Raw genomic sequence first — 13,467 nt, 5'->3', positions numbered from 1 at the left:
TTCTAGTAATCCGATGAGCTCTTGTCGTGGAGTTGGTGTTGTGGTAGGCCTTGGGGGTAGAAAACGTGGAGCATCTTGTAGTCGGAATGAAGGAGTTGATTGATTCTACCTGATAGGCATAGGGCGGTTCGAACGAGCCTGTTTTCGAGTGCCAACCGGTTTGTGGCTGTTGCATCTCCGATTCCCGGTTTGGTTTAGGTTTTTTGCGGGTTGGAAAATTTCTGGACATCCCTGGGTACAGAGTATGATTGTACTTACTTGCCAGTACTGTAAATTCTCACAATCAATTGTACATTTTTGATGAAAATGAGATAAGCAACTATCCGCTATCAAAGCGGATCTCTTTCGAATGGTTGATATCAGTTGCTTAGTCATTTAACGAAGGCATGGATCATTCTCATTCGAGAAACGCTTGATATCATTAAATTGAGTGTAACCTACACATTCGACATTCCAGCGAAAAAGTTAAGGCAATCCGACACCTTACTTCTACCAAACCCCAACCCGATGTTGACCCGAAATTGATCCGAAACTGACCCGTAATTGACAAGACAAAAAACCAAAATTGACCTGACATCAACCCGACATTGGGTCGACATCAACATTTCTAGTTTTATTTGACACATAAAACCTGTAAATTTAGCTCTGACTGTCACAATGAGCGATTTTCTGATCGCCTCTTCGCGAAGAGTAAATAGCGAAGAGTGGATGAGATAAATGAATAAATCGTTTATTGCGACTCTCATGTAGCAAAACTGGCAGGTATTATGTGTCAAACACAATCTTCACATTCTTTGCTTGTTGCTTATACAAACAAAATATTATATTATTATTAGGGGTAAGAGGGGCATAGTGAGCAACCCGTGTATTCCGGCCATTCGGAACAAATTGGTTGGTCGTAGGATAAATATCATAATGATATTGAACCTACTACCAGTTAATTTGTTTCATGCAGCTGGAGATCCAGAAACAAACTGCGGGATGCTCACTATGCCCCACCTGTTCACTATGCCCCTCCTCTTCCTATTCCATAATTTCAAAAAACATATGTTTAGCCAAAACGACTGGAAGGTACCCTGGTTGAGAGCATGCAATAATCTGATACACATGCGATAAGCAATAAGCTTAAAATGCGAAAAAATAAAAGAAGAAGAAGAAGTGTTTGATTCACCGTTAAACTCCACTATCCGAACAATTTACCCGTACTCTAGTTTTAATAAGAGGGATATAAATGTTGTGTACATTCCGATTACAATCATGGGCGCTCCTTAAAGAAGGCGCACATATAAGAAATCAGAGAGTAACCAGCTCTATATTTACCATGACAGCACTACTTGGAACTCTTCTCAGAATTTCCTTAAAATTTTCCTAAGATTTGCGTAGGAATTTATCTTAAACTATCCTCAAGAAAATTCTTGAAATACTGCTGAAATTCATTGAAACTCTCCTGAAAATTTCATTCCTCTTCAAAATGTCATTAGAGTTTGATTCTCTAGGCATTATTTTTCTTTAATTTATACTCAGAATTTGCTTTATATTTGCTTAAGAATTCCTTATAAATTCTCATCACCATTAACTTCTCAAGGAGGTTGATAATTCCAATGATCTTCAAAATAGCTCAGGGTATGAACAAAACAAGTTCGGGAAATCTCCAGAACAAGTTCAGAGATCTGCTATATTGCGGTATGATGCTACATTAAGTAAGCTTCAATAAGATGTCAAGTGAACTTAAATATAAATAATTGAGTAGACCCTGGTTGGAAATCCTGTTGACAAAAAGGGCAACTCTGAGAAGAGCTGAACCTGGTGCCGAAGTCCCGTTTGCACTTCGTAAATTTTTGAAACTGTAATTAAAGTCATGGATCCGCCCATGAAATCCAATGCAAACGTTACCAGAGCTCATTGGATTCGTCCTCAATGTCTAATGACATGAAAGGTTGATTGGAGCCAAGGCTTACTTCCTCTAAATCGGTCACAAATCTGCCATTAGTTCAGGAAATTCAACAGTCCTGAAAAGTACTGGGTTCACCCCGAAGTTCTCTCATATTGAAACCGTTTTCCCCACCTCAAACCATGCAAAAAAATCTTATAGGGGAAATGGTTCTAATGTTGGCCTATGGATCTAAAATTGGGCCCACGCGTCGTTGGGACGGTACTAATGGATATTTTTGATCGCTACTGAAAATTTAGTCGATTTCTGAATTTATGTATGGGCCCAGGAGCATTAAGGTCGACATTACATACATTTCCCCTACAATATACATCAATTCCTGTTTATATTGGAGATATTTTGGTTTTAATGATTGTGACAAGTGTACCTTTGAACCACCCTAGCGGCAATACCAACCAACTTAGCGATTTAGAACAAAACGTCAAAATCAGCCTGAAGTATGTGCTACCCAGCTCACACACATTAAAACCTTAATATCTTCGTTATAAGAATGAAATTAAGGTATACTTTAGAGCCATTTTCTTCATGATTTGACGTCCTTGGTCACTCTGTTTTGGATTTATCATTAGCTACCAGTCATCCTGTAGTTGAAACCGTGTGAAAAAATGAATAAGTTGATTCGCAGACGTAAAGCAAATGACGGTAAGAGGAGCATAGTGAGCATCTCGTGCACCAGCTTGGACTTCCGGCCGTGGAACAAATTTATTGGTGGTAGGATCAATATCATAATGATATTGAACCTACTACCAGTTGACTTGTTTCATGCAGCTAGAGATTCAGGGCCAAACTGCGGGATGCTCACTATACCCCACCTGTTCACTATGCCCCTCCTCCCCCTATATTATAAAATATGGCATAACATCAGCCAGCCGATCGAATCAGTACTCAGTAAGTCGACCGTCCAGCTCTGACAGTGATTCTCCTGGTGGTCACCTCCGAATCGTTGGTGATCACGAAATCAGCTTAGCCGATGCCCCCTTCCAGGCATCGTTAACATATCGGTCACCATTGTGGTGAATCGATCATCAGCACCCGTTCGGTACTGACGGCAGCTCACTGCATCGCTGAGGTAGATAATCCAAACCAAGCAGTCCGGGTCGGTTCTAGCCGTCACGCTGAAGGTGGTCAACTGGTAAAGGTCGTTCGTAGCAGGCTGCATCCGCTGTGGAGTTCGTCGACCATCGATTACGACTTTGCTCTGCTGGAGTTGAGGTTGGGCAAGGATTTGCGCGCCGTTGATTTGCAGGCGTTGAACACGTTTGCAGGTTTCTGGTTGGGGGCTTATCCTCAATGAGCCGGAATCGGACGCAGTGCTAAGAGCGGTGGTGAATCAGACGAAATTTGCGAAGGTTTATGCGGATTTTGTGGGGGGTAAGGATATTTGTAATGAAGATTCCGGTGACCCGTTGGTAGATGGGAAGAAGCTTGTTGGTGTTGTGTCCTGAGAGTAAGGAATGTGCCAAAGAGGATCATCCGGGAGTTTATGCGAGGGTGGCTGTGGTTCGCGAGTGGATCAAACAGACTGCTGTTATTTGAAGAAAACTGAAAGGATTTGAATAAAGCTGAAGTTTGATCCGATATTTTTTGATAAAATTTAGAGAAATATTCACCCGATAAAAGCGTATTTTTATGTACCCTTCATTTCAATCGTCTAACGCAGATCTTATCTTTTCTATATTTTCAGGTTAGTATTCAAAGTGACCAAAAGGTAATCAGTAAGGATTCTGGAAGAATAGCTTCAATTTTTTCATTAGATGTTTCATAATATCAGTGGATTGACGTTTCACAGTTAAATACCACTTCTACCCAACAAACTACTATTAATGCACGTCACATCAAAGACCATCAACAGCGCTGATGCACGTCATAGGTATTCGTGCATTCGTATACCCTCTTAACCTCGACCTTCTTACCTTATTCCACACCCCCTCAGTGTCAGCATCCACTCGCATTGGCAATCACAGCATTTTTCGCGCCCTCAGTAAGAGAGAGGACTCGATGAAGAAGTGCAGCGTCAACTATAGTGACGGATGATGACGCTTGTCGAACTTCCGTGTTATTGCGCTTGCTTCATACCTTGTCCTGTCTGTGTAGTGTAGGTACACAACATTCTTGCTGTGTCGGTTGCCGCGCGTAATCACCATGTGATGAGTCACGACGTTCGCGGGTCATGCAGCTGGGTTCTGTGGGATATGTATTTCAAAGTGAATGGAACCGGTATGTCGAGTCTGTACGACGACGACCACGACGACATCCGTAATTAACCCTACGGCAGCCGGCTCCATGACATCACGCTACGGAGATTCACGGGGTCGACCCGCGAATTTCGAAAACAACGAACGGTGTGGCGGATAGAGGATTTTGGTCTAAAAATATGCTTGCGCCTAGAAGGTATGCAATCCGCTTGCGAATTTTAACGTACATACTTTTAGAATTTTAGTCAAAGACTGGGTTGAATTTATTTTCCACGAAAACCAAACGGTAATTTCCTAATCGAAATACAAAAACCTTTCGAGATATCACCGCTTTGCGGTTTCCTTTCATGTACTTGTGCGAACTTGACTCATACATCGATCGTATCCGTGTACAAGAAAGATGAGATGACCTGCGAAGGATGACGTCTCTTTTGAATAAGTAGGATCCCTCGAAAAGTAGGTTGAACCCAATTGTTTCACCTCTTCTGGTTGGAGTGGTTGTAACGAGCCAAAATGACGACACATGGAGATCGTGACTCGAAAGCTAAACATTCTCTGTTGCTACTGGAACAGGCTAAGTAGAGAAAAAGCTACGTCGTTCCCCCGCAGGGAAGAATGTAACCGTGATTGCATAAATGTATGTACGGTTTCGTCGTCGGTTGGATACATTCAAGCAAGTAGCCAGCGGGCGCTACTGTTCGATATAATTGAAATCAGTGTTTGTCTTTTGATTGGCTTCCAGCAGAGATGAGACATGGAGATGGGGTGTGGCAAAAGAGAAGAACAAACGGTCGGCGGTGGAAGAATCGGAAAACAGAACATTCCGTTGTAATTGACGGCATCGTATGAATATCTCAACCTTAGCTCGGTTTTACACGTCGTTTCCAGCTGAGTTCAGCTTTGATATTCAATTTCTTTCTGGATACTTGAGATCTTGTGTGTCTCATATGACGTTGTCGGCCGTAAAGTGCTCACTCACAATTTTAGACGCGGATGTGTGTGTGTGTGTGGTGCTGCTATGTGAGCACGCTGTGGGAATATTTGCTGACTTTGAAGAGGTAACTTGCTGGGATTCAATTTGATTTGCTTAGCGTTGGTGTTTGTTCGAGTCAACGAAACTGTTTCATTGTACTGTAACAGAAGAGAAACAATTCTTGCTCTACAAGCAGCTCAAAACTTTTGGATTGATTTTTTCATACAAGAATAACAATAATTTTATTTTATATTAATTACCGAGGTGTTCATCATTGTGATTGCAAAAGTCCAAGCATCTTGGAATCCTTTAATGTCATAGATTCTTTTAATAATTATTGTCCGGTGTCCTATTTATGTTAGTAGTCCCCGAATGTCAAATTTTAGTTCTTGGACAGTCTAGATTTTGATTTTTTTCTGAATCTGGAATCTTGAAATATGTCCTTTTTCTGAATTACCTTGACCTTCACCACTAGATTTCTGTGGTTCTTTGTGAAGATTTTCCTTAAAATCGCCTCAAAATTTCCTCTGAGTTGTTTTCCGATTTACAGGGCTGGTAGTTAGTCACTTTTTAGTGACTTGGTAACTTTTTTCAAGCCAGTCACTAAAAAGTCTCTATTTTTAAGGTCATGTCACTAAAGTCACTTTTTCTTGTAATCAGTCACTATTTTCAACTTTTTTAGCGTGAATTTATTTCAAGATTGATCATTTCTACAGGGTGTCTACTCATTTTTCGAAATCAAATTTCCTGAATTTTCCAGGAACTTTAATTTTAACATTATTAATTTCCTACTTTAATAAAGTAAAAAACCAATTAATTTGAGTAAGTCCAAGATCTAAAAATATTCAATGGCTTGGACTTTCGTATTCCATGTACAAGTTCAAGATATTGAAAATTTTCAATGTGCCTGAATTAAGTAAAACATTAAATGATTAATTTCAAGTTCGTAATCAACTCTATGAAAGATTAGAGATCTTTATTGCAATCCCATTAACTTCACAACAATTGTAGGAAATTTGAAGAAGTTCTGAGGAATGAAAGGAAATGCTGCAAATTTTAATAAAGCTCTATAAACAAACTACGGTAACATAAGGGAAGTTAACACACTGAAATTATGGGGAGCTTACTGGAAGTTTTAAGATCCTCAAATCGGTTCTTTTAACATCCGAAAATTTTCAGGAACTTTTATGAAGCTCATAGAATTTCAGAGCACATCACAGGTGTTAAGCGAACTTGAGAAATATAGAAACCTTGAGGGATATTGTGCAATTTTTTAAGAAGCTCAGAAAAGCTAGATCTAGAGATCTTTGGAAGAATTTCAGATCTTAAGAGTAGTTCCCATGACATTAGTTCAGACTTATTCGAGCAGTTTAAATATCTATAATAGTAAAGGGCGAACACGAAATTATTGCGACACATTCAACAGGGCATAACTTTTTTACCATTGGGTAAAAATCAACCAAATTTTGCACACTTTCTCATTGATGTGTATTGTGTACATGCTGTCAAACTCGAAGTCGTGTTTTTCGATTCAACGAAAATGGAGGTGAACCAACGCGAGTTGAGAGAACAAATTCTTTCCAAACACCTGGAATTTCCTGACCTGTCGCACCGGCAGTTGGGAAAAATGTTGAACATTCACCATTCAACCGTCTCCAGAGTGTTGAAGCGGTTCCAGGAGCGGTTGACGTTGGACCACGGCAAAGGAGCTGGAAGAAAACCGGGACCGGAGAACAAAAAGACGGAGGGAAAGGTGAAGCGGATGATTAAAGCAAATCCCAACGTCTCAAGCCGTGATTTGCCTAAAAACATCGGCATGTCGCAGAGCTACGTCCAGAATGCAAAGAAGAGAGCTGGACAACATACATACAAGGTACAATCGACGGCTAAAACTCGGGCACGGAAGCTCTACGAGAAGATGCTGACAAAATATATGCTGTGTGATGGACGACGAAGCGTATATAAAAGCCGATTTCAAGCAAATTCCGGGGTTGGAGTTTTTCACCGGTAAGAGCAAGTTCGATGTGGACGACAAATTTAAGAAGAAGAAAATGTCGAAGTTCGCCTCCAAATATCTCATTTGGCAGGCCATCTGCTCTTGCGGACTGAGGAGTGAGCCTTTCGTGACAAAGGGCACAGTAAATGGCGAGATCTACAAATCTGAGTGCCTCGAGAAGCGCCTTTTGCCGTTCTTGCAGCAGCACGACGAAGCTCCGCTATTTTGGCCAGATTTGGCATCATGCCACTACTCTAAAAGTGTCCTGGAGTGGTATGAGGCCAATTCTGTCCATTTTGTTCCAAAGGACATGAATCCGCCAAACTGTCCGGAGCTGCGCCCGGTGGAGCAGTACTGGGCAATAATGAAGCGGGAACTTCGGAAGAGCAAGAAGACAGTCAAAGACGAGAAGGACATGTATGTAAGGTAGCCACCATCCCTTCGAAGATCTTGTCTTGTATGCAGCTCCACTTAATAGCAAGATCAATTTGAGCTACCGATCTGAATTCACAATATCGCTGTATGAAGGGCCAAAAACGGTGGGGTGGACCCGTAAGCAGAGGCACTTACGCGAAATCCACGGGAATTTAAGAATCTCCTTCCAACGATACGATCCAACAAATCGAATAACGCAATTCGCAATACTTATTAAGCTTCCTACAGGATCGTTTGTTAAGAAGGGCGCGTCAATCTCCATGAAACTGTTGGAGTAGAATTCACACCATCACAATCGAATCGGTAGGATAAAGAAAATGATAGTGTTTATTCCCTCCTAGACTCCGGTTGTCATACCACTCCAATCGTCCAGTTCCAAGTCAAATGATACCCCGATGCTCCCTCCCAACCCAGTATTTATTTATATATCTAGTAAAAATATGTAATGGAGAAATGAAATATATCAGAACATTAAAATACGTAATAATGAAAATACATTTATATGGATACAAAAAACTGGTATTCTGCAATGAAAATAATAATTATTTTACATACAATATGATGCAGCTCTATGTCTCCTCAGCTCCCAATAAGGAAGATGTAACCCTGAAATTTCCAGGTTATATTATGCAAATAAATATTTTTAGCCAGAATGATACTTAATATGTTTGTGTTGTGTTATGTTGTGGGAGAGCTTAGGATTAAACCCATGATATTCTGCTCATTAAGCAAAACCGATCCCTCTAAGGTTATCGAGCATCTCAAAACCAAAACACTAGACGGCAAAACATGATTAAGCCCTCACCTGGTATGTAATGGACAACAGAAATACGCGATAATTCATATATTTTCAGCGTATGATGCAATATCACAACTGTTGATAAAAGGAACGGATCCCATCTTATTTAAGACCTGGATGACCTGAAATGTGTGTAACCGGGTTAATACTTATTTAAATGTAATGTAATATTGAAAATGCGCTATAATGCCATGTAACAAGATACAATAAACACAAGATTTTTACAAAACAGATAATGAACGATTCAGATTTCTTTTAAAGCTGGCACTATGCTTCCCTGGAGCCGCTCATAATAGCTAAGATTAAGAATTAAGTATAATAAAATGTAATTTACAATAATATTAAATGATGTAAAGTCAATAATGAAAGATATGCAGTACTATAAACACTATACATATACGATAACCAATAGCTAGCTTAGCTTAAATTGACTGCACATATCAATGGTTGCTACTCCGTGATTGATCAGAATCAGTGAAATTGTACAATGAATCAACTGAATGGGGCTGGGAGTGACCGTCCATTCTCATTGTACAAGTTTCAGTGACTCTATATGTTGTAGATCAATAACGGCGCCGGCCACGTCCTTGCAATCAGGTGGGAGTAGGGAAGGAATATTAGAGTGACTTTTGTTGTTTGTGGGCCGTGTTTACCTCTGCACCCCAACAAAAGACACAGAAAAGGAGATTTTGTTAGTAAGTTGGGTTCGTTGGATCAGGATTCACCTTGATAAGTGCTGCGACCATGGTTTTAAATGAATCAGTGTTATCATGCATTATACTTGGATTTGCCCGAAGCCAAAACCAAATGGTGTATCATTGGGCCTTATTTCGGGTGTCACTACACGGTGATAAGCAAGTGATACTCAGAATAAGAGCCGTGATTACCGTACAAATCAAATGGGAATCACTTCACCGTGACGACAAGTGACAACTTTTCACCGTGATGTGACACCCTTAATAAGCCCCATTATAATATAAATCTGAAGACGTTCCATCATCGAAATGCTGAAAATAAACTTAGAGCATGAGCATGAGCAAAATTGATCGCCCGCGACTGCCAACACCAAAGAGCTGAAAACCAATTCAAACAAATCAAATCAACAGACAAAACCAGGGTGAAAGCTGTAAGAGTGAATCATTACCGTATAAATCTAATGATGTTCCGTCATCAAAGAGCTGGAAGAAAACTCAAATAATTTAAATTAATAGATCCAGTCTGAATGAAGGCTGCAAAAAGAGAATAATTATACAGCAATGACCCCATTTTGTCAGCTAGCAAAGTATGTGTATCTTAAACATTCATCTTGAAGGAGGAAGGTATGAAATTACAATTATGTGGAATTATTGAAAAATAACAGTCTGATGCGCGGAGAGATTGACAGGATCGGGTCATAACTGTAATGTGAATATTAGGAAGATGTATCATCATCAAACTATTCTTGAATTGACCTGGAAGAATGCTTGTGAATAATTGTTATACAGATAAATTAAATTGATAAACTAAATGGTTCAAACAACAACTCCAGCCTGTAAAAAAGCTGAAAATAGGGAATCTTTACAATGTGGATCCCCCACGGTCTTCTACTCAGTAAGCAAAAGCGGCAGCCACCAGGCTAGTCGAGCTGCTCAATTCAAATATTGAAACCTTATTTTGTGAAGTTCTTAAGAATACCGATTGAAACACAATGTAAACAAATAAAAGTTAAGAGTCTCATCCGAATCAAATGATTCCAAACGATACGCATTCATAGAAATTAAGTTTAAATATACAAAAGTAGAAAAAAGGAACAATCTCACCAAATCAGTCCAACTGAATCCCTTGCAAGCAGCTATGTCACGCTTGGTGTAGTAGCTCCGATCATAGACCCGCCCTACGGGGATCAATCCTCTGGTCGAATGTAGTCGATTGCTCCATGACGCGAACACGAAGCGACCGCTCACAAAATCATACAACGCGTAAACAAACTGAAATCAAAAACTATCACACGCGACGCCACAAATTTCTGTACCGGGAGCACAAGCGAAGAAAAACACAAACAACGCAGATAGCGACATCTTTTCTGATGCCTGAAAACATGATGCAACACGTTTTCTTTTTCGATTCCAAAACTTCTCGGAAAGCGAGAAAACCACCAATCACACACGTATAACCGTCCGGGAGGCAGAGTGCCAGCGCTAATCTGGCAAAATCAGCGAACGCACGCACAAAACAGAAACAAACTTATGCACAACCGTATCCGAACAGGTTCGAAGCTGAACTGCAGTCAAAGACGAGAAGGACATGTTAAGAAAATGGAAACAAAAAAAAAAATGAGAAACTGGTACCGGATGACACTGTAAAGACTTTGATGGAGGGCATCAAGCGAAAATGCGTTCAATTTTACACTCAAGGCTCCATCGATTAACTTTTCTTTTGATTTTTGAAGTAAATATATGTATAAAACTACCCTAAAATTTTGGTTTGATTCTAAACATTATAAGAAAATTGGCATGACATTTTCGGTGTCGCAATAATTTCGTGTTCGCCCTTTAAATTTAGAAAAACTGAGAACCCTTAAGATGTTCTGAGAATTTCAAGAATGTACAGAGACCATCAAATAATTTATGAAAACGTCAGAAATATTTCAGGAACTTCACAGAAGTCCAACGAATTTCAGGGAAATTTATCTTCAATAGAATTGAGAGCTTTAGGGAAGCTCCGAGAACATCAAAACAGATCAGAGAATCAAAGGGGAGTTGAAATAATTTCAAGAAAATTGTAGAAACCTTAAGGAAGTTCCAGAAACTTCAGCAAAGGTCCGATAGAACTTCTGGAACGTGATAAAAATTATATGAACATCCGGAAAACGTGAGAGTATTTTAAGGGTGTTATATCATGGAGATATCAAGAATTTTAAAAAATGCGAAAATTTAGCTAAGTTGATTAGAGATATTCGAAGTTGCATTAATCTAAAAAAATGTGAGAACTTTTAGTAAAGCTGTGATACATATCTTCAAGAAACTCCAAAGAACTTAGAATTTAAATAGTTTCATTCAGTTTCAGTGAATTTCCGAGTACTTCGAGGACGATCAGATAGCTTCAGAATAATCCTATTAACTTAAGCAAAGTTGCAGTGACTTACAAGGAATTCCAAGAATTCTATGATTGTTCCAAAAACGTCAGGAACTTCAGGTAAGCATAGTTCAGGGAAAATAACTTCAAGGCAAATCAATTAATTTCAGAAAATTGCAGGTTAAGAACTGAGCAATTTAGGGCTGTCTAGAAAACTTTAAAAAAAATTCATTAATCGTTTAGGTAGTTTTAATAACACCAGGAAAGTCTAGATTATTGAAGAAGTTTTAAATTAGTGTTGATAATTTAATGGAAGTTTCATGAAATTCAGAAAAATCATGAGAACTTCAGTGGGAATCATTAATTATTAATTATTTCGTTCTAATTCCATGAAAACTGCGGGAGCACAAAACATCCAGAAATTTTTAAAAACTTCGAAAACTTCACAGAAGGACAGTGATCTTCAGAAATATTCCGAGAACTTCATATAAATCTATGGAGCTTAAGAGGAGATCCGCGAACTTCAGGATTTTTTATGAATGTGGGAGGATTTGAAAGAAGTTTAGTAAGCTCCGAAAATTGGAGAAATTTCAGGGAGACGTCAGCCATTAGTCAGAAAATTAGTGGGAAATTTAAAGCCGTTCCCAGATTTTCATATAACTTCAGAGACGTTAAAAATTTAATTGAGGTCTTCGCATAAGTTCAGAAGTTCACTGAAGCTTAAACATTTTAAACATTGAGAACTGCAAAACCGTTAGAGCAGTATTGATAATTTCAGAAAAGTCAGAAAGTCACATAAAGTTTAAAAAAATTAGAGAACTTCAGTGAACTGTTAAACCTTTAGAAGAGATTCATGTGAGAAAAATAAAGGAAACTTTAGGAAGTCTTATAAAGTTCAGGGAAGTTTAAGAATTTGATGAGTATTATTGTGAGCATTAGGCTAGTTTCTCAAACTACAAAAGAACTTCAAGGCAGATTCATTAATTTTAGGAAAAATTTGGGAAGTTCTCAGAATAGTCCATTTCATATTCAATGGAAATTTCGATAAAGCTTTCCTCCGAATTCAATTTTCTTTTAGTTTTCCTCGAAATTAGCTTGAAATTCTCCACAATAAGACACCCTTTGGAAAGATTATCAGAATATTCATTGAATTGATTTCAGATTTCCTTTTGAATCTCACTCTTTCCCTTGAAATTCTACTCACATTGAAAAAATTAATTGGCATTTCTATTCTCAAATTCCTTAGATTTCGTCTCATAATTCCTTTGAAGATGTCCTGGAGTTATTCTCAGATTTAATTGTGATCCTTTTTGAGTATTTAAAAAAATCAAGGACTTATGCTACGAATTTGTTTTCTCCCACAAACTTTATGAAATTATCCTCAGAATGCCCTTGGAATTTTCCTTTGAAGTTCACAGGAGTTGTGCTTCTCAGAAATTCCTAAGAGTTTTCAATAAAATTTACTTTTAATTCAATTCAGGGTCACTTTTTAGTCACTATTTGTATTCCTAAAATCACTATTTTTGACAGCAGTGATGGCTACCAGCCCTGGATTTACCAAAAACTAATCTTGGGACTTTCTAACTTGAATACTCATTTGAAATTTTCTTCATACCATTATATAAAATCTCTACTGAACAATTCAGGAATTTTCATCGTAAAACTCTTGAAAATCACTCTATAATTCTCTTCGCTTGATTATTCCGAGAGTTCTTAAGTTCATAATCCCATTTTAAATCTCCTTGAAATATTCCTTAGAATTTGCTCGCAATGTACCTCAGAACTGTTTTAAAATTTTGAAATGCTCTACCCTGTAAAGCCACTCAACAGGGAACCTAAACAATCGGGAAATAACCGAGAATTCGACTGGAACTTTAACATCTTTACTTTTTTTAAAATAAATATTCTAAGTCCGATATTACTTATAATCTTGAACAGCTTTCTAATACCAGGATCTTGAAATTTGTTTTACACTAAAATCTCTGAATATTGACAATTTATGTTAATCCTAGATCTTTAATTTTTGCACACGGAATCTAAAACTTAACAAAATTATTTCTTTGA

General features: G+C 38.4%; 1 protein-coding gene and 1 pseudogene across 3 annotated transcripts in view; both read left to right on the top strand.

Moving 5' to 3' along the window:
* krz (kurtz) overlaps positions 1-13,467 on the top strand; it is a 375,871-nt gene that overhangs the window by 65,077 nt on the left and 297,327 nt on the right. The window lies entirely within an intron of this gene.
* Positions 2,557-3,487, top strand: LOC135697654 (trypsin-1-like; annotated as a pseudogene).

The sequence above is a fragment of the Ochlerotatus camptorhynchus genome, unplaced genomic scaffold (assembly GCF_037179485.1).
Source record: "Ochlerotatus camptorhynchus isolate MF236.1 unplaced genomic scaffold, CSIRO-AGI_Acam_v1.1 ptg000077l, whole genome shotgun sequence".
Lineage (NCBI taxonomy): Eukaryota > Metazoa > Arthropoda > Insecta > Diptera > Culicidae > Ochlerotatus > Ochlerotatus camptorhynchus.
Note: the sequence above shows the minus strand (reverse complement) of the source record. Positions and strands in the feature narration are given on the sequence as shown.